This window comes from Anser anser (genome assembly GCF_964211835.1).
Source record: "Anser anser genome assembly, chromosome: 5".
Taxonomy (NCBI): Eukaryota; Metazoa; Chordata; class Aves; order Anseriformes; family Anatidae; genus Anser; species Anser anser.
Window position 1 is genome coordinate 2,142,238 of NC_139725.1, and position 25,639 is coordinate 2,167,876.

The following is a 25,639-nucleotide window of genomic DNA, read 5'->3' on the forward strand; positions in this document are numbered from 1 at the left end:
GTGTGTGGTGCTTGAGGGGAAGGGCAAGGATTATGATTATTGTAATCTATGGATCAGTAGCTGTATTTTCTTGTTGCACAATGAGCACTTGAAAATTGATTAGCGTTCCTGTGCTATAGGCTTCAGATTCACCATTGCTTAAAACAGCCAGTGGTGCTGGCAGTTATTGGCCTGGAAAATGTCACTTTCCAAATACATTTTCAAATTTCATGTCATACATGAATCAATCCTAATGACCTAAACCCTTAAACAATTGAGGCACTTTTTGCAAAACTTTTTGTAATGATCCTTGGCCCATAAGAGCAAACCATGGCACTAAGACAAAGACTTGCTTTCAAAGTCATAAATATTGTAGTTCTTATTGTCGTGGAATCTGTAGCGCATTCTTACAAGGAGTAATCTGCTTGTCACACCAGACTGTACAATCAGTGTTTTGTTTACCCTTTCCCCAGTCATCTTTTTAGCTGATGGCATTGCCTAGTCCAGGTGTGATGCAGGCTTTATGACATTCCTCTGACATGAGGACAATGAGACAATTAACTTGCACTGTCTTTCAGAACTTGTTAGGCAGCTCTGGATTCTGTTGTCTCTTTTCACTGATCTGATCTGACTGCTATGGAAATCATTTTTATGTTGCAGCAGATATTCCAAACCACAAATTGAGCAAATCTGGAGCATGAATTTTCTCATTTCTTTTGTTTATCTAGCCTCTGACACTTAACGTGCTGCTGTGACTGAGCAGCTCTGGGAGTTGATGGGACATTTTCAAACTGTGTACTTTCTGTTAAGGTTTCTTACCATATGCCTTTCACATTGTAAATCACATGTGCCATGTATGTGGTCTGATGAATAACTCAAGTCAAACTAAAGGGGCAAACTGAAGAAGGGCAAAATAACTTGCCTATTCTAGTAATAAGAACAGTGTTTTTTCTTAAGAGATGCAGAGATAGGATTTTCTGTTTTAAAGTTGAACTGCTGTTGCCTACAAGTTGTTACTGTTTGTGGTATGCCTTTGTATAGATGCTGTATCTTTAATAGTCATGCTGTAGTCTGCTGTAAGTGCCTGCAATTTCAGAAAGCTAGGGTCCAAATGAGAACACAGCTGTGTAGCAGATAAAATATATTTGCTCTTCTCTCAAGGAACTTTCTGGGATGCTCACTTTTATATTACCTGCACCTTCTACACATGTGCTGGATTAGGTTTGTCTTCCATAAGCTGAGGGTAAAGAACCAGTGAATGTGGTTTTTGTCTGGTTTTTATCTGAACTTTGTAAACAGGAGCTGTTTGTTTAACACCCCGTTATTCTCCAGCTTCTGTATGCTTCCCCACATACTTTTCTCCCTTTCAGGATCATCTGGAACAACTTGGCATGAGTGAGCTTTCATGGGTCTAATTACAATCCCTTTTCCCTATTGGACTTTCTCCTGAGTATGATGGAAATAAATGATAGTTGTATGGGAAGAACTTGCATTGCACTGTTGATATTGTTACTGTCTGTAGATAAATAGGATACTTGAGTTGCCTGCTAATAATGTGTCAGCTGCCTGTTAGTAATCTTTTACAATATTTGAAATTTTTAGAGATTCTGGGCTGTGGTGGCAGTCTAGTCTGTAATAGTCTGGGAGTTTAAGATGATCAGTTGTTGCTCATGAATGAAAATTAATGTAACATCCAGTTATAAGTTGTTTGGTTTAGGTATTAGGATAAGAGATATACACACATTAGGAACTGGGGAATGTTTCAGGAGAAGAGGAACGGGAAGGAAGGTTTGAAATCTTGATTCAAACGAGGCCAAGCTGCTGGCCTTGAAAACTTGAAAAGTGCTAAAAATGGGAATGACACTGACAAAAGTAGAGGAGCACCAAGGTCAGATGGCTGTGACTCCCAAAACAACCATGGCTAATGGTCAGTACATTGCTGAAAACGCTGGGAAGAAAACAGCTTTACAGCAATAAGTGGGGAAAACAAATCAGACTCCTTTTGATGTCGTTTGACAGTGTGTCCAATATACTTGGCAACAGAGCAAGGGCAAAACTTAGTGCACTCTGCCAGTGCTAGAAGCTTGAGAAATGAGAGGGGAGAGCTGGAATGCTTGGTTTCATATGACAAACCTGACAGCCGGTCAGCTGACGGACCTTGCAGAAAGAGGTAAATGGTGGATGTGATGTTCTCAGTCTATCAACTTCACACAAGTCTGCTGAATGAGATGTGCAGCTGGCAGCATGACATTGTTTATGGAGACTGAAATGAAATGTAACAGAATAAAGTTATTGTTGGAAAAGAGAAGACAATATGAAAATCCTGTGGGTGGAAGTATCACACTAATAATAAACAGGTAGTGTTAGCATTGTGTTACTGCACCCGCCCCCAGTCAGGATGTATATACAGGATAGTGATCAGTGATGTTAAGTAAGACACCTGCAAATTCAGGACAGGTAGTAATAGTGGGATGTTGCAGTTACACAGAATTAATGCTTTATCTATGACAGTACATAGAAGTAAGGAGGTAGTAAATAACAGATTCCCAGAACAACTAGTTTTCAATTTCAGAAAGAAAAGATACCGTTCTGGCTCTGGTCCTGATTAGTGCACAGGGCCAGCTCAAGAAGTATGTGGGAGAGCTGATCTGTAATATCAATTACAAGACAGTTAGGTTTAACACTGCAGCAGGAGAGTCTAAACAAAATAAATCCAGAATACAAGTGTTCAATTTAAAGGAAGGGAACTGCATATTAACGAGGCAACAGGTCAAAAGGAAAAAGCATTACAGGAGGAGCTAAAAGGCAAGAAGCCTAGAGGCAGCCTAGATAATTCTCAAAAGTACTGTATTAGAAGTCAAGACAAACTCTGCAGTGAAATTTGGAAAAAATAAAAAATAGAAAAGAAAAAAAAAGGTGGTCTAATAAAAACCTTATGGCTCAATATAAAATCAAAGTAATTGTCATGTAGAAAGTAATGGCGTTTATAAAGGAAAGTTTGTCCTCCAGAAGAGAACAGGAAATCCATAACCCATACCAGATCAAATGTAACCAGGAAATTAAGAAGGTTAAGAAAGAATTTGAAGAGCACCTTGTAAAGAATATTTGAATTTGTAATTAGGTTATTTAAATATAACAAAAGTAGGAAGATTGCCAAAGTCAGTCCTGCCTACAAAAATGTCTCTAGCAAGGATGCTGGGAATGGTAAACCATGAACCTGGCTTCCATCCCTCAAAAGATGGTAAGCTTGAAAATACGGGTTGAAATTACTGAGCACACAGATAAGCTGTTAGTGAAAAGATCTCCCCTAGAACTGGAGAAACATATGAGAAATAAGAAAATGCTGGGTTTCCCAGTTACTCTTTCAGTTATCTGAAGTAGTTCAAGTGACTGCAGTTTCTATACCAGGTATTTGCACCTGCTCTGCAGTCTCACCCACAGTGACTTTTGTCTGTCTTGCTTTCTCTAGGCTATAACAAGAGAAAAATTGTGGTTTGGGGAGTCATTAGGGAAGTAAATTATGATATTTCTGTCTGGAATCAGGTCAGATAAGGGAGCAAATGGCCAACTGTCTGAAATGATGTAGAGTGTGCAAGCCTGGTTGGTGAGGAAGGACAGGATGGCTCATAGACCAGATGGCAGAGCAATTTTGGAGACGGTCTCCCATACATAGGAGGTGGCAAGGTGGGTGGATGGATGGAAGGATGGATGGGTGGAGACAGAGTCCATAAGTATATGAAACGTCTGTAGCATATGCAGGAGCAAGAAGGATGTGTAATATATGAAGGAAATCAGTTCCTTAGATGGGCATTTTCATGTCTGTTCCTCCTACATGGAATTGTCAATTCCATGCCTGACCTCCTAGGCTGTTACTTGCTTACTCCGTGCCTTTTCCTTTCCCATTTAGTCTAATTCTACATCTGTGCCTATTGTTATTGCATGCATAAATGAGCCATGGATGAAGAGCAAAAGGAGCAGTGAACGTAAAGCAGAGACTGAAGCTGACTTCAAATGTATGGATGATAAGAACTCTTCTGTTCTTAGATATTGCCCGTTTTGGACTTATTTGCAAGCTTACACAACACTGAGCAGCGTCTTGAGAGAATATATTTACCTTTGTAATTGCAGAGGCTGCTTTGGTAGCTAAATAAGCAATGAAGTCAAAAGGTCTAAATAGAGCTCAGGATCTTAGTAAAGTCAATAAATATAAAGGAGGCATATTTGTAAAGTATTCGGACAAATAAACCAAATACGTGTTGTGATTATTATGGAATTGTGAAAGCTAGCATCTCTGGGGTTTTTAAATGTGCTCTTCAAATATGGCATTTATTACCCAGGGGAGGGTTAAACAGCGAATTCATTTGTGACTAATACCATAGACCCATTGAGGAAGCGTGTATGTTTTTGAATTGTATGAATTATCATTCTTATCTAAACTGATTATTGATCATTAATGATCTAGAAACCCTTAGGGCATGGCAGACGAGTGAGAAAAATCCAATAAGCTCTCCAGCACTGCAGAATACCAACAAGCTAAAAAGCTAATATAAGAAGCCTGTAAAACACTGTGTGAATTAGTAAATGATCTGGGTGCTACAGGCTGACCTTGAGTTCTCTCAGCATATGCAGAGATCTACTGAGTACAGCCTTTCTTTTGCAGTTCCTATTTTAATTTATAATATATTGTCTGAAAATAGTTATGATACTAAATGAATAACACATGCAAAAATACTAACCATTATTTAGGACCTTACAAATATATTAAACATGAACATGGCATTCCCTACACTACTTTTTTTTTAATGAACTCAAACATTTTTAGTAACTGGGTATGTTCACTTGTGAAATACAGGCATTGCTAATAAAGACATGACTTTCATAGTTTCAATGCCTGATTGAGTTAAAATTCTGGCGTGTGGCCCCTACAATTTGACATTGAATGGAAAAAGAGAAAGCTAATCTGAGTCTTCTGTCACATGTCCAAAAAGATCATAATTTACTGTTGGCTATCAGATATGTGTGTCTGTTTATTAGTAAGCAAGGAAGGAATGTTTGAAAGAAGTACATTAATAAGAGAACATTTTAGATTTACCAGTAAAAAAAAAAAAAATTAAAAATATCTGAATTTATACTATACGTCATTATATCAAGAGTGATTGCTGATCAAGGGTATCTGGGACTTCATTCAGACAGGATCATATCCACTGTCCAGTGTCTATCCAACTCTTTTGGTGTATTAAACCAAGAAAAGTCTCTCTACTTCTACAGCTCTCTTGAAAAATCTTACCCCTTCTAGTAAATGCCATTTGAATTAAACCACTTCTTTAATTAAAGCATATTGATTTCGATGTAATTTTTATTTCTCCTTAAATAATGCTTTTGTCTAAAATGTTTTGCTTTGTAGGTGTCAGTGGTATCAAAATTGGTGTGTCATCAAAGAGTTTAAATGCATAAAATTTTCTGTAGATCTCATCCGCCCTGTAATAACCAGGCTTGAAACCAAGCAGCCATCAACCCTCTCCTTATCACTGCAGCACCATGAAGGAATCTCGGCTCTGTTGGCAGAGCCAGCAGGAGAGCGTGTCAGCTCTGATTAGCTGTACTGGGCATCCAGTGTTTCAGCAGGGTTGCGGTGCTTTTCTAGCCTGTCTTTGGTAGTTTATCCTTTGATGTGGGCTGTGTCTGTGGTCAAGTTACTGGAATGGTGGAGTTAACTCCTGTTATGATTGACTGCATGGTACAGATGTGGCCTATCTCTGCTACAAAAATCATTTGTATGTAAGAGGAGAAGGAGGAAGATTTATATCCACTGAAGTCCAATACTTCTCCCTTAAAGCAGTACTGGAATAGTGTGTGCTGAGTATAGTACTGGCTTTTGTCCAATGAACAAATAAGATCAAAATCAAATACTGGATAGCATCTCAGTAAGAGAGCAATCTGTCTTAACTCTGAATAAGGAATGGATCACAGAAGAAATAGTGTATGTACATGTAATAAAGATGTATATTATAATATGCACAGTCTTAATCCTGGTATTTCCTCGTTAATAATCGGCTACAGTTTTCATAGCCTCGTAAATTACTTTTGAGTAACATATAAACATGTATTTAAAAAATCTTAGTTCAGTAATACTGTATTCTTTCTGCTTCATAACATTTGACTAATTTTCTTCATTTTGGAATGGTGATTTGTATTTTTTTTAAACTTATCTGCATATATGTAAAAATATATATACTATACAGAATGGTAAATGAAATAAAGCTTCCTGAAAACCTTTCAGATACAAATGTGCGCCTTGTGTTACTTACTATTTTGTCCAGCATAAACAATCCTTTCAGGATGAGATGCCCCAAATAAATTTGCCAGATACCTTTTGAAAATATACTAGAAAGAAGACCTGACCCTGTGAATACAAATCAACTGTGTTTTAATAATCTAAACTTCTTTTAATTTGTGTAAAGCAGTTTAAAAATGTGCCAGGAATAGAACAAAGCAGGAAAAACAAACAAAGAAACAAAAAAGACAGGTGATATGGCACAAGAAGCCACAAATAAGGCTTGATACCAAGGTGGACGTGATAAGAATTCTTGACTGGAGAAAGGAAATAGGTTCTGCATGGTAACTGGGGACTTTGAAGGAGTGAACGATGATCCTCATCTAATAGCATCAAGAACTTGGTCTTCCCTGCATACTTATAGTACCAGTTAAATAAATTTGGTATACCTTGTATTTTCAATAATTGTGTAATGCAGTAAGTGATACCTTACTCATTTTGTGCTTTTGGGGCTCCGATAAGCCACGTCAGTTGTGAGAAATCCTCTGCTTGCCATCTCTAAGAACGAGTTGGTGACTGGACCAAAAATGTTCCCTCCCTTGCATGGTCTGGCAGGTGAGTATCCCTTCCTTCAGCTTTCCAGACTTGTGGGAGGTCATGCTAACTAGCTGGTGTGCAACATGAGTCTAAAGAGGCCTTTTGTTTAATTTGGGGTAGTACTGAGACATTGGTTTTGATTAATGCAGATGACTAATCCATATCTGCTTGTGTATTTTAATAAGAGTCTTACATAGAGATATCTATTTACTGATTTTTTTTTTGAATTTATTTCCTGTTAAAAGAATTAAAATAGTATTTTGCTATCTCTTTGCTGTTGCTGGAATCAGGTTCTGTGTGTTGCTTTTACTCCAACCACTGTCTTTCAGATCAGTTTATATTTTTTTGTCTGATTCTGATACAACCCAAATGTTCTCCCTTTTGCTGCTGGTAAATTATTATTGCCTTAGAACATATTTTTTTCCTGCTTACACACAAACATTAGGATAGACGTGCGGCATTTGGAGAAATCTTTCTGCAACTATCTCTCACTGTAGCATTATAATGCATTATTCTGTTCTTAAAAATTTAAGATAAATAACAGACTGGGTATTATAATGAAGCTTTGGGATTTAAGGATGTAAGTTGAGGTTGGTATAGTACTATGGGAAAAGATGTGTTTTAAGTGGAATTATCAGGCTAGAGGGAGTTTGCCACTAGAGATCTTCAAGGAATTTTCTTAGGGTCAAATGTATGTGATATTTTCTTAACCTTTGTGCAATATTGAAGAGTTTGGTAATGAAACCTGCTGTTGGTATACAGCTGGGAAACATTGTTACTGTGCAAGAGAATTATGGTATAATAAAGAGGAACTGAATAACCTTGAGGACAGGCAAAAGATAAGAAGTGAAATTGAGTAGCTGGAAGAACAAGTTCATGCACTTAAGAGACTGAAAGAACCTTTTCCTTTGAGACAGTAGCTTTTGCCTAACTGAGTCAAGGTTAGGATTTACCAGGTTTCGGGCATCGTTCATATGAAAAACTGCTTATGGCTTGAACATCATGACACTTTAACCAAATCAAAGCTTTTGTACATTTTACAAATTACATATTTTCCTGTTTGTCTTACTTGGATGGCCCTCTTGGAAATACGAGGGAGGTGGCAACACTGCACTCATTAGCACAAGCTTGTTTCACCTGCTTAGCACAAGAAGAAAAGACAGGCTCTATTCACTTGCCAGTCCAAATTGGAGACAAAATTGGAGTCTCAGGAGATTATATTAGGAAGTCAAGAATATTCTGTTGCAAGTTTTCTATAGTTTCCAGTTGACATACTTTCACTATATACAAAGTAACTTAATACTAATTGCAGTACAAACTGCACTGGGAGTCTTACAAACAAATCATCCAAGTATTAAGCTGTGTGGTCATTTCCACTTTCTTTCTGGCAAAAAGAATTATCCAAGTTTTTGGTTGGTTGATGTTTAAGTGCCTTTCTCAGTGTTACACAGGCTATCTCTGACAAATCTGTTCCTCAGCAGATAGGTATCTTGAAGGAGGACTTGAGGGTATGACACTGCTAGTTTTTTTCCCCAGCCACGTTAGGTAGTCTAATACAAGGTGTCGGCTGCCTCAAAAAATGTTCCTTCCTATTTTCCAGGCATGAGAAAAGGCAGTTTCACAGCTGCCTTTTACTGCTAAAAGGGCCTAGTTCCCACTCTTCCTCCATATGCTGCTTCTATCATTGGTATTGTTTCATGGTGAAACTCAACAGATTCTGATGCTAGAACCAAAGAAGGGATGGAAATGCCAACTGGGTAGGGTGGGACTTCCCCTTAGGCCAGCACTGGCCTCCTGGACATGATGAAGCTCTCTGCCCATGTTCATAATTAATGTGTTGGAAATGCATAGCACTGTGCTGCTTATGTCCGTTTTCAACTCAGACCACAGTCTTTGCACACCAATTTTAATTTAGAAGAAAAGACCAAAGAAAATGCATTTGATAGCCATTGTAACTGCAACAGCGGTAACTCGTAATCTGTGCTGACAGTAAGTACTACATTGATCCACAAGGATGGAACCCTGGGAGTGAAATGCTGCCCAAAAGCTGGCTACTTATCTTTTCTGATTCTTTCTTAAATATCTTTCAGCAGTAGTCCTGCAGTGGCATCTTTTTCTGTTATTACTTTTCACAATTGAAAGGCTTTCTCCCCTTCTTATGAGATCTTCTGTGCTGTAAAATAGGTCTTAGGTTTACTGTTGTTTCAAATTCCCTTATACGTTTTTTTTTTTTTTTCCTTTTCAGAGAGTTAAAAGTAATCATTTTTTACTGATCTTTAGCAATCACCAAAATATTGGAGAGTATACAGACTGTGACAGAAAAAAATGTTAAGATGATTCCCAGCTGAGGGTGATGTGGCCCTGTATGGCCATCACCTATGTTTAGGTGTTAGCAAATGAACCACCTTGTTAAGGTCATGGAGTTGTGCCTGGCTGTTGGAAGGACATACGGCTCTTCCTATCATTAAATGAGGATTTCATTTCTGGGGTGCAGACAGTCCTGTTGCCACTGCAGAGCAGTGACCATTCTGTCATGCCTGGCCCTTGGATGTTGCGCACCTCCCTTGCTTGCTTTGTGCTTGGAAGATGCCATTTTTTAAAGGGACACATTATCTGGTGGTGAAAGGTGGAATTGCTTCATAAATCCAGTGATAATAGGTGTGAAGCTGGGCCTCTGTTCTAGTTCTTTAGTTGCTTTTCTCAGAGTTTTATTTTGTGCTTTTATGGCATTCTTATTCAAGGGTAGTGGACTTCTGGAAGTCAGTGTTTGCAATGGAAATTGTGACCTGAAGAAACTCCAGGAGGAAAGCACCGACAATGCTGTGCCAGATCTTGGCAGTAACAAGTGATATTATCACATTAGTGACTGCAGATCTTTTCAGATAAATCCTGCTGTCTCTACGGGACCAATTTATGTTTTGTGGAGTGCCGAAGGCCCCAATTTCCACACCTGCAGCAGGCAGAGCCACCTTTGCCCTCACGTGCAGGTAAATGGTGGCCTACCTGTAGGCAGGGGTGGGTGGCGTGGTGAGTACACCTGGGCACACCTGGCCCTGTGCTGAGGGAACCTGCCCAGCTGCATGGAGCACTTCCTGAGAAAGGGCTCCAGCTTGTTTGGTCCAAAAAGAAGCTTGGTTGTGAGGTAGAAGGTTGTTGGAGGTCTTGTTGCTCCACCTGAAGCTCCAGGAGGAACTTCTGGATCCAGAAGAGATGGAATCAAATGTGATGTCAGAGGAGCCACGGGGGAGAGAAAGCAGCTGTGCAACCTGGAATTGCTGCTGGAAGGTGGTAAGGCTGAAAGCCTTTTAAAACGCTACTCCTTTTTTTTTTTTTTTGGGGGGGGGGAGGGGGGAGAAAGGGAGTGGGAACAAGGTTACCCCTCTTTTAACTCCTAGAGTAAAAGTGGAGTGTTTTGCTTTTAAATTTTGATACTGTGTCTGTGGTGGGGGCTTCTCTGTTCCTCGGAAGCAGGCTGAGGCTCTTCCCCGGGGCTGGCCGGAGCCCCGGGGTGGGGGGGGAGGTCTCCATGCAGGCCGGGCAGCTCCGGCCCCGCTGCCGCGCAGCTGGGGGTGAGGTGGAGCAGCGCGGCGCCCAGAGGAATCGGGAGCTGCCCGCGGCTGCTGCGGATTCCCTGGTGCTGTGCGCCTCTGGGCTTCCTTCACAGGAGGCTAGGAGCCGCCTCCGGGGTCCGGGTGCCGTGGCCCTGCTGGCCGGTAGCTCTGCGGGGACCCCGCCCCTCGTAACGGCCCGCCGAGCCGGCGCTGGGAGATCCGGACACCGACCACAAGATGGCGCCGGCGGGTGGCCGCCCCTCGCAGCCCCGCCCCGCGCCACCGCCTCAGGGTGAGGGCGAGCACCTGCTGTGACTTAGCGATGAGTTTGGAGCTCGTTAGTCTTTGAACAGTAGAAATAATGTTTTTGCACAGTCTAAGAACATAGCCCACTTTAAACTTAAGATGCCGCGTGCGATTTTCTAGTCCGGGACTCTGGGTTCGGTTTCCATTTGCAATGCCACTTTGCCTTAAGGGTGCACGCAAGAGGCTATAAGGAAGCTTCTTTTGAAAGGTTTGACAGCATAAACACTTCAGTTTCTAATAGTAATGAAAAACACTTGATCACAAATTTAAAGCAAAGCTTTCCTGTGTTGTCTTTTTCCTTATACAAAGACATGATAATGTCAACACCCCTACAGTGTTACATGGAGTATCTCAAATTTGTCTGAGAGCAGTATGTGCAAAAAAGCATTTTCTGGGGGAGAGAAGAACTATCTTCCTTTTACTTCTTTAGCAGCCTTGAGATAGGGGAGAGCTGGGTATGGAACGTTAGGTTCTTCCACCTCGCTCCAGAAAAGGCTTGTCATCATAAAGACAAGAAACCCTTGGTGAAGTTTGAATCAGAGGTTCAGCCTAAGCCAGAATTTTATGAGGAATTGACTTAATTCGGCATCTGTCAAGGATAATAAAAAGGAGGTTCTCCAGCCATGCTACTTTTATTCCTGTCTTTATTCTATTTTTATTAACATAGAGAGGGCCTAAAAGGCACGTTAATATTCTGCCTTACGTCCTTACAAGGAATCTTGCTTTCAAATGTAGGGACCAACAGCCTTGTGGATATGAGGTTATGAAATTATTACACCTGAAATAAATTCAGAGCTGGATGATGGTGCTGGAGAGGAGGCTTGAAGAGTTCTTTCAAGCCTGGCAGGAGAAACTGGTCTATAGTGAGAACTGAAAAAAAAAATAAAAATCTTCAGTTATGACTATTAAAGGAATACCTAAAGAAGCTATCTGATGTGAGGAAAATGCAAAACAAAATAAAAATATGCAACTAGCTAATGGCACACAGTCCATTTTTGAAAGTAATCTGAGTGGCTGTGTTTGAACCAAGTTCCCTGTGTGCCCTAGAGAAGCTATTCCAACTATAACCCCCCCCCCCCCCCTTTTTTTAAAGAATTAACCTAACCTTTCAAAACAAGCTGTTGGAATTTCAGGGGTGCTGCAATTAGCCATGTGCTATTTTTCTTATTCGAGGTTACATTTGAATAAATCTGGCTCACAGTTACAGAATTATGTTCTAGGACTCATATTCTGTCACTGCATGATCTTGTATGTTTTATTTATAGATTGCGTGGGTACTTGGAGGTGGGATCTCAGAACGGAAAAGGCTTCTGAGGTCTGCTCTTACCCTTCCCTTTTTCCAAATTTAAGAAATGGTTTTAAATAGCACATTTTATTATTCTGAAAGGGAAGCAGGAGGAGGATCAGTCATCTCTGATTTTGTGTAGCTTTTGGTGATTTGACTTCGAGAAAGAATACTCTGCTATCATGAACACTTATACTGCTCTGAATAAAAGGATATGCTTGGGGTTTTCTTCCTCTCTCTTTTTAGCTGTTGTTGCTGTTAGGAAAGCATGAACTACATAACTGATGGGCAGATTTCCAAACTCTGTGATTGCTTAGCAAAGTTCACATTCCAGAGGAATAACAATATAGAGCACATCTTGATTCTAGTTAAGCCAGCAGTTGTCAAGGGTTGGGTCTTCTCTGTATTCTAGGTTACTTCAGTTATTTCCTGTGCTTCTGGGAGATATGCAAATAACATTTTAAAGGTGTTTTGTTTTTTTTTTTTCTGTTACCATATCCTACTAGATATGAGCAGATGTTGTAGTATTTGCACAGAAGTTTGGGTCAGAGTTTTTATCTGACCTGTTATGCCCAGTCCTCTGGCATCTAGGTCCGGGTGACTTCTGTCACCTATCTTTTTGGATCTGCACTTAGTGTAAATTAAGTCTATCATAATACTGTTTACACTTACCTTAGAGATTGCTTCATGAAATGGTGAAGGAACTTTTACTTCCTTATGGGCAGAAGACCTAATCTTGTTTCCAGTCACAACAGCTAATGAATGTACTTTAGGCTGCCTGAGAACAGAATCACACCCGTAAGAGAGCCAGAGAAGGATCTGTTTTAACTGTTGTGCTGGTTGAACACTAGGTACATTGTGTAAATGCTATTAATAGTGAAAAAAGCAGCTTAATGCTAGGCTTTATTGTACAATGAGGCAAAACAAAAATGTTTGTTTTCTCCCCCTCCTCAAAACCAAAGCTGACCAGCTGGAGATTTACAAAATCAACTGTTACTAGGGAGCTCCTTGAAGAAAAATTAAATGTGGTATAACAAGTAGAGTTTATTTAAAATTGGGAAATTATATTGCCTGTTTCCAAGCACAGTAAGCTGTAGTACTTAGTCCATAAGCCAGCACTGAGAAATACTTGACTGTTAGAGATTCGTGCAGTAAATCTTGTACATTACATGTGTACTTCTTGTTTTGTTGTATAGCTGTAGCTGACACTGTAGTTGTAAAAACAAGCTGGTTTACACTGACAAAGGTCAACCATAGCTTTATTTGTAGGCTAGCACCTGAGATTGCCATGTATCTTTACAATGATCACCCAGTGCAGGGAGCTTGTTTTTCTTGTGCCAGGTACATCAAGAAGTAGTCAAGTTACAGAGCAATCAGGTCTGCAGAGTCCTACAGAAGCTGAGCTCTTTACTGCTACTGCTGTGGCTTCCATTGCTGCTCATCACCATACAGTCTTGCCCTTTCCTTTTCAATGGCTCAAATGTATGTCGGATTACAGCAAGTCAATTCAGAGAGCTGAACTGTCTGCCAAAAATACTGCCGAGCTTGCTTCTTGTTGAGGCAGACAGTACCAGTTCAAGAAAAACAGCTGACGCATACAGCCTGGGCTAGGCAGATCCTGCATTCAGATGTGCATGTGCCCTAAATAATGTCTTCTGAAAAAGGAATAATCATCCTGAGATGGGAAAGAGGTGACTGAAATTTAATCCTCAGTGGAGTGAGGTGGTCTGTAGGGAACGTGCACAGTCTTCTCATACAACTGGATGGATCAACTGGATCCATCACAACTGGATGGAGGTTCAGGCTAGACATCAGGAAGAGGCTCTTCACTGAGAGGGTTGTTGCGCATTGGAACAGGCTCCCTGGGGAAGTAAGTAGTCACGGCACCAAGCCTGTCGGAGTTTAAGAAGCATTTGGACTGTGCACTTAGTCACATGGTCTGAATTTTTGGGTAGACCTGTGTGGTGCCAGGAGTTGGACTTGATGATCCTTATGTGTCCCTTCCAACTCGGGATATTCTATGATTCTATCAAATGGTGGAAGGCTGGGAGAAGTAAACAGCAAAGACAGGAAGCCACTCTGTGCAAGTGCATTGAACTCTTTGCTATAGAACTTTAGCCATGGCTCTAGGGTGTCTGAGCACCACCTTTGGCTCAGGAACTCTGCCTACCATAAATCTCTGGAGGGTGGAAGAATGTTCTGAAGAAAAATTGCTCTGTTTTGACCTCTGTGTGCTTTTTTTTTTTTTTTCCTGGCCTGTTTGCTGCTGTAGAGGATGGGTGCTAAGTCAAACAAAGCCATGGTCATTCAGACAGCAGGCTTAGGAAAGCATTTGGAGTCAGGAGTTCTGCTGCCTCAGAAACAGTTGATCTCCTGTAGGAGATTGGCTATAGACAGCTATAATGCAAGGGACCCCTCTTATGCCCTGCAGTTATATACTTTTATATGCAGCATTTAACACCTGCTGGGTTTTAATCCTCTGAAGTGCTGATTGCTCTTTACCCAGGGATAAGTAATCTGTACTTCAGCATCTAAAATAACGTAGATGGTGGTAGCTGCTATGAAGGAAGCAAACCTTGCCTGGAAGAAGAAAATGGATTCAGTCTTTTTTTTTTTTTTTTTCCCCACTTCCCAACACTCATATGTAGCACAAAGTCTGTGCTTGATATATGGGTATGCATATAGACACGTATGTGATCTCTGTGGGTGGAGAGATGCAGGGTAAAGCTGGAATGCTTACCCAATTGGAGTAGTGAACAAAATTACCAAACTGAAAACTTTGGGGCATAAATGAAGATCAAAACATGAAATAAGAGCAGCCTGCCAAATGCTGCTAAATAGTTCTCTTTGGCAAGGTAATTTCTGTAGGTGTTGATCTTTCAGAAGCTATTTTGAAAGCAGACAGCATTTTGCTTAGCACTAGTACTAGCAGTTAGCAGAAGGTTTATGGTGTCGGGCTACTATAGAGAGGAGCAAAGAATTCAGTGCTACTTGTATTACTTCTCATTTGTGAATTTTCAAGTGCCTTGCATCATTTAAGTCCAGGTATTGCCAGATGTTGAATATTTTCAGCTGCTGCTGAACTTGCTAGGATGTGAGCTCAATTAGGACATAATGGGGTACTGAGCAGATCGTAAGGTCAGCCCTATCCTGACTGTTCAAGAAGCAATTTTGCTAAAATGTGTTATTTTCCTCCTCAACTTCTCCCACATTTGTCAGGAAAAAAAAAATAGAGGTTACTATCTAAACAGAGAAAATCTATACAGGTAAGTGTTAAACAAAGAAGAGTACTTATTAGGAGCGATTATTTTTAGCATTGTCATGGACACCCCTGCAGTCTGGATTAGCATAGTCATGTTGTGATTAATGGCCTTATCAAAACTCAGAAACATTGTGAAACTTACACAAAGCAATGCAATATCCACTACCACCACAGAACCTAGTAACAAAGCAAAGCATGAAACAGTATTTGATGTCCTTAATAAAAACCATCAAGGGATGTTTGCAACTGCATCAGTCTTTGAGGAAAAAAAAAAACAAACAACAGATACACTGACTATGGTGATAGAATAGATAATATATTAAAGAAAAATTAACATATATTTGGGGATATTTATAGCAGTAGGTGCAGGGAAACTTTTCTTCATGAGGAGAAACTGCAGTTGTCTGAGAGCATGGAGAACATTGGGGTTAGAAATCTTAACTCTTAAAGCCAGCATTTATTTTTTTTAAGGGCTTTTAAGGTCCTTAATTGCTAAGGGCCTTTTCAGTATTGTGTTGCTTTAATATTTTTTTTTCATACTTCTATCTTTGCTTTTCATATACCTTTATCTACTGTAACATGATATTTGCGTATCCTTTTAGGTCTCTGTAGTTGGGTCCAGTAGCTTTAGCAGAACCTGAGAATAGAAATTGCCTTGCTTTACCCTAGCTTTGATAGTTATGCTTGAAAACTTCCCCTAGATAATACTAAAAGCAGTTCTTGTAGCTGCTTTAAAGAAGCATCATTTGAGCATCAGTGAATACAAATTTAAGTCCAACACTTCTGGAAAATGGTTGGGAAGCTGGTTTCCAGTGTTACAGACTCTTCTGTAGATCCTGCTGCTTTATCTTTCAGTCGGTTTGCTGAGGTTAAGTGTCTTTCCTTGCCCAGAAAAGCACTATCTTGTTTTTCAGAACAAATAATTTGGCTCTGAAGAGTCAGAGGGTTTTGTGGAACTGATCAAAAGTGTCACTTAAAGTCTTTCCAGATACTTCCTCCCCACCTCTTCCTGCCCAACCAAAAAAAAAAAAAAAAAAAAAAGAAAAAAAAAGTGCTAGCATCCTTCCTACCAGGTCATAGGTTTTTTCCTATCTGGTCACCTCAGTGTGCTCCTAAGGTTGCATTGTGGTTCCCAAGCTAAAGATAATACAACCTAGAAAGAAAAGCAAAACCATAGAAACTGAGATAAAGTATATAACTAGCTTGACACACAAATGGGGTACTTGTACATATGCTTTATTGACATAGCCAAATGTTCTCTCTGTTGTAATCTGCTTTCTGGAGACTGGTAGCATCCTCTCCTGCTTGTTCAGTACTTAGAATATTCTTGCATTTATGCTTGACTTAAGTCAGTATTCTTTGCTACTATTTTTGGATAATTTAATCTGGGTAACTTCTAGTGAAGATAGCTCATACACCTCTTCAGTAGATCTTGTGTATCTTCATTGGTTCTCTTCATATTCTCTTGAGAAATGCAGATATGTGAAAGTGTAAAGCACAGCAGGAAGAGGAGTGTTTAGGATAACATTACTCACTGCTTCAATAATAATTTGGGCTGTCAATGACACCAAGGGATGTGCTAATTGATAGTGTCCAGACAGCAGATCTGATATAAAGAATTTTTTTTATAATGAAATTTTGCATGAAAACAGGGCAGTGAACCATTTCACCTTTATTGCTGCTGTTCTTATAAACAAACTCAAAGAAACTGAACGTTTTAACTCAAGTCAAGTTTTAGCTTTGTCATGGTTGAAGGTCTTCCCTGGAGTACCTATCATTATAGAGTCAGAATTGCTTGGATGAGTCTTTTCAGGTTTTGTTTTTTAATCCATTTTTCTTGTAGCTGTATAGTAGACATTTGAAATAAGTAGGAATAATAAATAACATAGACAGTAATAGCCAGAGTTTCCAGGAATGTAAAACTGAAATGACGATAGCAAACGATTTCTGATTAATGGAACACTTGTGCCTTCCATCATTTGAGGGACTGGCTAAGAGAACTCTGTCATAGCTAAAAGTCTCTCTATCTTTTATTTCCCTTTGTTTTGACTGATCTGGCAGATCTAATAAGCTCGCCAGTTCCTTGGTTTTCCCAGCCCTAGATTAGTAACAAAGGCAAGGGTAGGTGTGACTAAAGTCATAAGAACCAATTTATAATGTCCTCTGATTAGAATGACAAGACTGTGAGGTGTGTTCAGACAAAGGGTGGGGTTTCTTAGAGTAACCTATAGGTTACAGCAGAAGCAAGAGCGTTAATCAAGCCTGATCAACCATTTGTTTTTTAGAAAGGATTTTAGATCAGGCCTCTACATTATTTGCTAGCTGTTTTTTGAGCTTCTTCTGTGATCTATAGCACTTCAAAAATAATGAAACATTATAATTTAGGTTTATATCCTGTAATGAAGACCCTAAAATAAAATAAAGTTAATTAAAAATGCAGTTGTTTTACTGCTGAAGTTAGCATCTGCTAGTCTAAGGCAAGACTTGCTTTGAGTAATTTGACTTCGTAGGTGGAACTTTATTTAGACACATGGCAGATGTTGCTTGTATATTCTGTGAACTTCTCATTTGTGGAAAATCTGGTCAGTTATTTGTTGTCTACACATGGGCTTAGGGTCCATGTTTTTAAAACAGTTGTGGATAAGGGTACTTAAGGAAAATTGTGTGACTTTCAAAGAAATTGTAATGTGGTATTTTAAATCATTTTGTCCATTTATTATGAACGGCACAAAGCTGTGCTGGGAAGGTTCAAACTGGACATTAGGAAAAACGTCTTTACCATGAGAGTGGTCGAACACTGGAAAAGGCTTCCTATTGGGGCAGTTGATGCCCCAGGCCTGTCAGTGTTCAAGAGGCACTTGGATAATGCCCTCATTAAGGTGCTTTAACTTTTGGTTAGTCCTGAGGTGGTCAGGCAGTTGCATTTGGTGATCTTTGTAGGGCCCTTCCAATTGAACTCTCCTATATTTGTGGCTTTGACCTTTTCAATTACTCCAAGTATCTTAGGATACCTTCAAGAGTTGAATTTGAATGAAGAACTTGTGTTTTATATATGTGTCCTGTGAATCAAAATAAAGTGGGGGAGAGAGAGATTTACTGAGATGTGGTGTGAAGGTTTTCCTTATGTTTTGAATTTTCCTCCATAAATGTGAAACCTTGATGTAGCAAACTTTTATGCTATCAATTCGCTTGTCTATGTTCACATTCTTTCTTACTGTGGGGCTTTAAATTTATCTTCAGAGCATGAATTTTGTGTTGTATTTTTCAAGGATGTATGCTTTCCACTAGATTAGCAAATATGGTGGCTATAATACCTAGACCAATATTCTGCTAATGTGCAGGTATGAGTAGGTACTTTTATAAGGAGCTGTAAAGGTGAAACTATGGATGTGACTTCTACTTTCCAAGATAGAGAGGTGATTCTAATTTCAAAAGTCTTGAAGCAGTTTTTAGTAATAGAAGCAGTAATGGTTCAGTTAAATAATAAAGTAAAAATCTGTGCTTGTCACATTAGGCTTTTTTTTTTTTTTTAATTCATTATGAACGGTTTAATTTCTTCTATGGGCAAACGACACAAAATATGCTGGGAATATTGTATGCATTGCACATCTACATAATAATAAAGAACTTTGTTATACTCTGTGTATGCTTGTTCTTAAATCCACAGGCTTTATTGTGATACACATACAGAAATATTCTTAAAATAGACCTCATTATAGCTGCCTGTGTGTTTTGCATAGCCAGTGCTAATTGTTCGAATAGCAGTTACAGCTGCAGTTGTGTTTTTACCTTTGTGTCAGCTAATGATTCCGTATAAAGAATGCACCCACTATTTTTCTCCCCAGCTTCAGCTAGTAAAATCCTCTAGTAATAAACATGTGGAGAGTGTTCAGGTCATTAGTTCTTGGCTTTAGATAAACAAAACCATAAAACTTCTTAAATCTTCAGAACTCTGAGTCAGTGTGTTCGTGTCTTGCCTAGGTAGTTGTCTGGCTTTTCCTTTGCTTGAGCACTGAAACATGTAAGTTTATGTGACATTCTGTGTCGGCTTCATCCCCTCAAAAGATGCTTTTATGATTACAAGATTGCATATACCTGTGAAATAGTAGAAGTCACTAATAAAGCCGTGCAAGTCATGAGGCACAGGTGGCAAACACTATATATATCTTGGAATAGCTTAAGATCTAGGAAGGAGGTTAGTTTTAAGATCCTGTTGCTACAATCACCAGGTGAGTTAGGCCCAAACTTGCAGAGAAAGAAGTCCATGCTGCTGCTGGAATCAAACTAGTACGTACAGCACTAGGATAGAAGCACACCTTTCAGTCGCATACAATCTGACACAAAATAGGTTTATAGGCAGAGATTGTAGAAAAGGCACAAAGGTTGTCTTGTAGGAGTAGACAGTTCAAAGTTGAGAAAAGCAGGGAGATATACAGTATGCAAGATGTCTACAGATTTTAACCACCAGCTCTGTTACAAAATATCGGGCATTAAAGAATTCCGGGATTCACTGTAAGAGGTTCCTGCTGTTGCCAAAGTTCTTAATAACCTGACTACCATACCACCTGTACTAGTGCTGCTGCTGCCCGTGGCCACCATGCGTATAGTGTCCTTGTCTTGAAGGGAGAATCCACTCCTCTCATCTTAGGAAGTAAATGTTTTCGAGCCCAAATATTCTTGTAAGCATGCCATCTGTTCAGTCTCACAGCTTTGGGCATTGATAAGATCATCTTGATTGTGTTCGAAAGAAGGCAGAGGTTGAATTCTGATGTTTCTTCTGTCAGCAAATTGGTGATATTCTGTAATTCTAATACTGTAAACTGGCACTTAAACATCTAATTCTTATCTTATTAATGAGGAGGTATTTTTATTGCTGTAACTGAATGACTTAAAATAATTGAGAGCTCACTGGGCAGGTGGCCAAATCTCTGAGATAGAAAAAAATCTCTGAGCTAGAAAAAAATCAAATCATTTATGGATTTTTTTTCCTTATTCAGTCTACTTGAGCCACCTGCTGATGCAAGGCCTAGAGGTCACAGGTTGTCATAAAGGTGAATGTGAGCTTATTTGAAATGAATCTCATCAAGTTGGCTTAGATTCATATAAAACTGTGCTATATTCTCTTACCACAGCTAAGTTAATCTTTCTACAGCATTTTTGTCAGCCTGAACCATCCGGTTGCAAAGAACTTGCAGAAGGAATTGTGCAGTGAGTTTTATTTTGAGCAAGAAACCTCCCAACTAACTGATATCATTGAAGTATGCTCTGTCAGTATGTGGGATACATCTGTTGCTTGCTTCTTGAAACATTTTTCTGGCTGGGATCTGTTCACTGAGATGCTTGCCAGAAAAAATGCCAGATCCCGGAGAGAGAAAGGAGTACGGAGACTTTATACACAAATGATAGTTGTCACTTCTAAGATCCCGAAGAATGTGCATTTATTGCCTGCAATAAGATCATTTTAATTGCATGCCTGAAGGAGGAACATCTGTGTGATGGTAACTGTGTTTCTCTGAGAAAATGAGATCAGGTGCTTCCCTTGATCCAGAAGCTGGGTTCTAGCTGGAGTGGTAAAGGGTACCAAGGATGCTTCAACTCTTAGACTGTGCACAAAAAGACAAGAAAGAACAGTGTATGGGTGCTGTGTGCTGACATGAAAATCAGATGTGTGGATGTTCTCTCTTGACTTGCTTACTCTGTTATAGCTATGATCTTAATACTATTTTTTTTAGTACGGCGTCGTCCTTGGACACTGCTAAACATAGTGCCATATGCCCATCAGCATAATTCTAGCTCATTCTATTCCAAATCACCTGATTATTTTTCAGGAAGTTATTAAAAATATTCTGGAAGGAAAACACACCTGCTAGATATAGACACATTATTCAAATGCCAGGAGAAAGCCTTCTCTGTATGTACAGTAATGAAAGCACAGAATCTTAAAATAGACTTCTGTGACTTGCATAATAATTGAAACACTGTTTACTGGGAAGGCAGCAAGAATGTAACTCAGGAACCTTCCTTGGCTGAGGGTTTTGGATGAACAAATAGTATATCAAGGTGCTTTAGTTACCGCATGAAGAGTATATTCTGTGTCAGTCAGATGGACCCTCTTTCTCACCATCTGCCTAACAATCACTTGAACTTAATCTACAGGTTATCGAAAAGCCTGCCTTCAGTAACTGGAGAAGGTGACCTTTATCACATTTAATATCTACTGAAGAAAATGTCTGTTAATAAAAGGGTGCTGGGTTTAGCTCTGAAATAATAATGGAGAAGTTCTTTGGATTTCTGCCTTCATTTTGTATAAAACTTCCAATGAAATGCCATCATCTTGGTTGTTAATGTGTAATTGTCTTTTAATTATTGGCTGCTAAGCAGTCACTTATTTTTTTTGCTGTTTTTGAAGGCAAAATCTTCTCATGACACTTTCCAAGTATTCTGGGAAAAACCCGGAAGAAATGAAACTGTTTCACTCTTAAACTGTAGATATATCTTGCGTGTGTCGTATGCCCACCTTAGCAAGTTCATTGTGTGTTGTATGACAATGAATGAAGGTACATGAGAGTCTTCTAGGCTGTTTTGCTTATGATGCCTGTCAAAACAGAACTTTGGAGGAAAGGGAAAGGCAGGGTCTTAAAACCAATACTAAGAGAAATTAATTTGAGTGAATCTCGAGTTCTTACTGTGTGTGTAAAATTATTTAAAGGAGCGAATAGCTGGATCCATTGTATCCTTTGCACCCGTTCTACAGAATAACATTGAAACTCAAAACACATATTCTTCATGGTAAATAAAAGTAGAAACAAGTACTATTTTGCCTGAACATGTAGAATACCAAATACAATCATACTTTCAGTTTTGTAAGCAACTTTGATGTAGTTAGATGCTTTTTTTTTGTTGATCTAATTTCTTGCAAGTTTTTAAATCCTTATTTTTGAGGGGGAGTAATAGCCACAGAATGGGGTGCTTTAGTGTCACCAAAGAAATGTAATATATAAAAAGGTAAGAGTCATTGTTTCCATCTATAACGCTATAGGCTTGATCTGAAAGGGAACATTCTATTAAAATAGCTTCCTGGTGCTTCTGAGCAATCAGGTTTAACAGTATTGCAATTCTCTAGCTGTCAGACAGTCCTATTAGTCTCAAGAAAACTTTCTATCTGCAGTTGCAACTAGGAGAGAAAAGAAGCAATTTTTACAGCCAGCGTACATGGATTTAAAGTTTATATGTGGGTAATGGAAACTGCCCTCCAGAAAAGATAGTGCTATAAGATGAAGACTTTTCTTCTAACCAGTGAAGGACAAAGATATAACTTCAGATTTCTGAATAGTGCTTTTTAGGTGAGTGGCAGTAGAATCCCTTTCTTCATACTTGAATTGTCTATTAAATGTTTGGAAAAAGTCTTGACTTGAACAGACATAATAAAATTTACTGTCCAATAAGTTCCTTTAATGAATGAACACTGCCTCAGTCATTCTTCACTAATAGAGAACACTGTAAATATACAGCCTCTAATTTAGTCTTGCCAAATCTTTGATGTTCCAATCCAACCAACTTCAACCAGTTAATAAAATTATTGGTCTCTGATTTAGATTCATTGTGTTAGCCTACTGGAAAGAAAGTAACCTAATGAAATGTTCAGCAAAGCCCAACAGCAGTGATACATGAATTAGTGGTGTTAAGCCTCCTTTAGCCTCCATCTGTGTTCTCTTTCAGCTCTGCTAGATACTTACCTTGCAGGAAGAAAAGAATGCAGCTTTTGGCAATGGCACCTAGCAAAATTTCTGTTCTAGATTTCTGCTGCCAGTGACACAAAATGTATTTTTAGCAATTTCAGTGGTTCTTATATTTCATGAATAAAAGTAGAGAGAGAATTGCAGTTGCAGAGCTGTTATTTTTTATTTTTATTTACCTCCAACTTGGCATAGTAGCTGCTAGTTAGGTTTTATCTGATTTGGTTGTCTAGCTGGAACTCATCAAAACCCTTAAAACATTGAGGGAATACTTATGGAATGGGGTGTGGACAAAGGGAAGGAGAGGGAGGTTATAAAGGATTTTATGGGAAATCCATTGCTTTTTGAAGGGAATCTGAAAACAGAGACTCTAATCATGATTTCTTTGCCAATTCTACAACTTCAGGTAAGATTTTAGGTGCCAGACCTCTCCTCTGCAGAAAAAGAAAGTATACAATCTTTGGAAACAATGTCAGGCTTCACAGGGAGATTATAGAGCTGTAGTTCATATCTGCAGGGAGAAAACAAGAAAAGCCAAAGCTCGGTTTGAGTTGACAATGGCCACTGTGGGGTTAGAAAATAAAAAATACTTTTTCAAGTATGTCAATACCCAAAAGAGGTCTAAGAAAAACATTGGACTGATATTTGATGAAGATGGTCACCTAACAAGTAAGGGTGAGGAAAGGCAGAGGCCTTTAATATTAAAAACAGGCAAAAATGTCATTAATGTTAGATGTTTAAGGAGGTTCCTATTTCAGGAGGGTTTTGTGTATTTTGCATCAAACTTCAGTGCTCCCTAGATTCCTGTCTGAAATCTGGAGTTGTCTGCTCTTTTTGTTTCTACTAGTTGTAAGCTCAGTTTTAAGGAAGTCTTATTCTTGTGCCCTGATGCCGCTTTAATGCTCCTTCTCTAAGTCAAACGGCAGAAATCAAAGTGAGCTGTTTGAGTCTCTGGTGCCTGAGGGAGAGGAGCCAGCTTTGTTGATCAAAGCAGCAAGCAGGATCATTTACCTGTCTGCAAGGCAGTGCTGTCATTAGAGAAGGACAGAATGACACAGACTAGCAAGGGTTATGACTCTGTCATGCAACCCAGATGCCTTGCTTGGCAACCAAGTACTGAAATATACGTAGCAAGGAGTTCCTACTGTCCCTTCTGTCGATTCTGGGCAGCCTTATTGCTGTAAGCGTAGTCATAATTCTGCTCCATGTCCAATAAACAAACAAAAAACTACCAAACTTTATTTAAAATAATTGAACTCCAGCTGCAGAACAAAATTTTTGATTTTATGATGTTCTCCCACACAGAAATAGTGCAAGAGCTTTCTATCCAATCTGGTATGAAAGGTATTCTATTTCTAGTTCATAAAGATGAATATAAATCATGTGGCATCTCATGTCTTGATTTAGGATATCCATTAAAGATGGATTAAAACTTGAAAATAAATGTTTCAGATGTTTTCTAAAGGCTTGTGTTTTGAGATTAAAAAAAAAAGAGAGAAAATGACACTTGGGTTTTTTTATTATTTATTTATTTATTTTAATTTTAAAGCCTGGTAGAGGTACTATGGTTTCAAAAAGTCTTAATGTCCTACAGGGCTGTAAACCTGCTCTTGGATCAGTTTCTCTCTAAAATATTCCATGATTTCTTTCCTTTTAAAGGACACATTTGTTAGCAATAAACCAATAGACCTTTCTTTTTATTTCATGGTAGGAATATCAAGCAGTTTAGTACTAATGCAGCATACATATGCGGCATTAAAAGTTCCGCTTAATAGGGAAAGAACTGTAAGTTAGCGTGGTTTTTAATCAAACCATACATTGATTTAAAAAAAAAAAAAAGCTTTTAATTAAAATGCTTTTTCCCACAAAAAGCATTCTTTCTATGTAAAAGCTTGGAAGAAACAAACTAGCAAGATTTTAGGCAAAAGTTTTAAAATCAGACTTGAGACTGATGCTTGCCCTCTTTGTTAAAATTATCCCAAGGAAGAAATGAATATTTCTCAATCACCTATTCATTGTATTTGTGCTGCATGTTGCCTAAAGGTAATGGCTTTAAAGAAATAATGTAGTTATTTTAGTCATATTGGGAGTTGTTTTCTGACTGATTGGAATAAACGAGTATCTTCTTAACAGTAGACATGAATTAGTTTGAAATATTTTCTGCTTGTTGTCTATAGTAATACTGTTCTCTAGTCTTTGATCAACAAAGTGATATTTTGTCTCACTGTGGCAGTAGTAATGATGAAATTTTGATCTCAGCCAAGATGTAAGCTATTTCATTGCCTATATCCACACATCAGAGGAGAAAGAGGATTCTTTCTTTCTTGCTGTTGAATTGATGTATGTTGCCTCATTTAAGCAAAACAAAAATAATGAAGCAGTCTTGGCATAGTACAGATTTTCTCCTAGGTTCTTTTTCCAGACACAGAGAACTGGAAAACATGCCTTAATGAAGGAGGCTTGCGGCAGTTTGCTTTTACTCCTTTTGTGTTTGTCACAGCTGTTAAGATATTTTCCTTAAAGCAAAATAACCTCCCAAAACAAAACAAAAAACTGTGAATACTCTTCCTTCTCCTCCTGGAGGACTGTAGTGTGGTGTTTTTTTTTTTTTTTTCCCCAGAATTTTCTGAGAAGCTTAGTATTTGTATT

At 38.9% G+C, this 25,639-nt stretch overlaps 1 protein-coding gene across 1 annotated transcript in view; it reads left to right on the forward strand.

The window, feature by feature from the left end:
• The window catches only part of LOC310901058 (uncharacterized protein), a 62,142-nt gene extending 52,235 nt beyond the window's left edge, over positions 1-9,907 (forward strand). The window contains exon 4 of the mRNA XM_083840033.1: positions 1-9,907. This exon is cut by the window's left edge and continues 40,455 nt beyond it. The gene's annotated coding sequence lies outside the window, so the exon portion shown is untranslated.
• Positions 9,908-25,639: the final 15,732 nt, after the last annotated feature.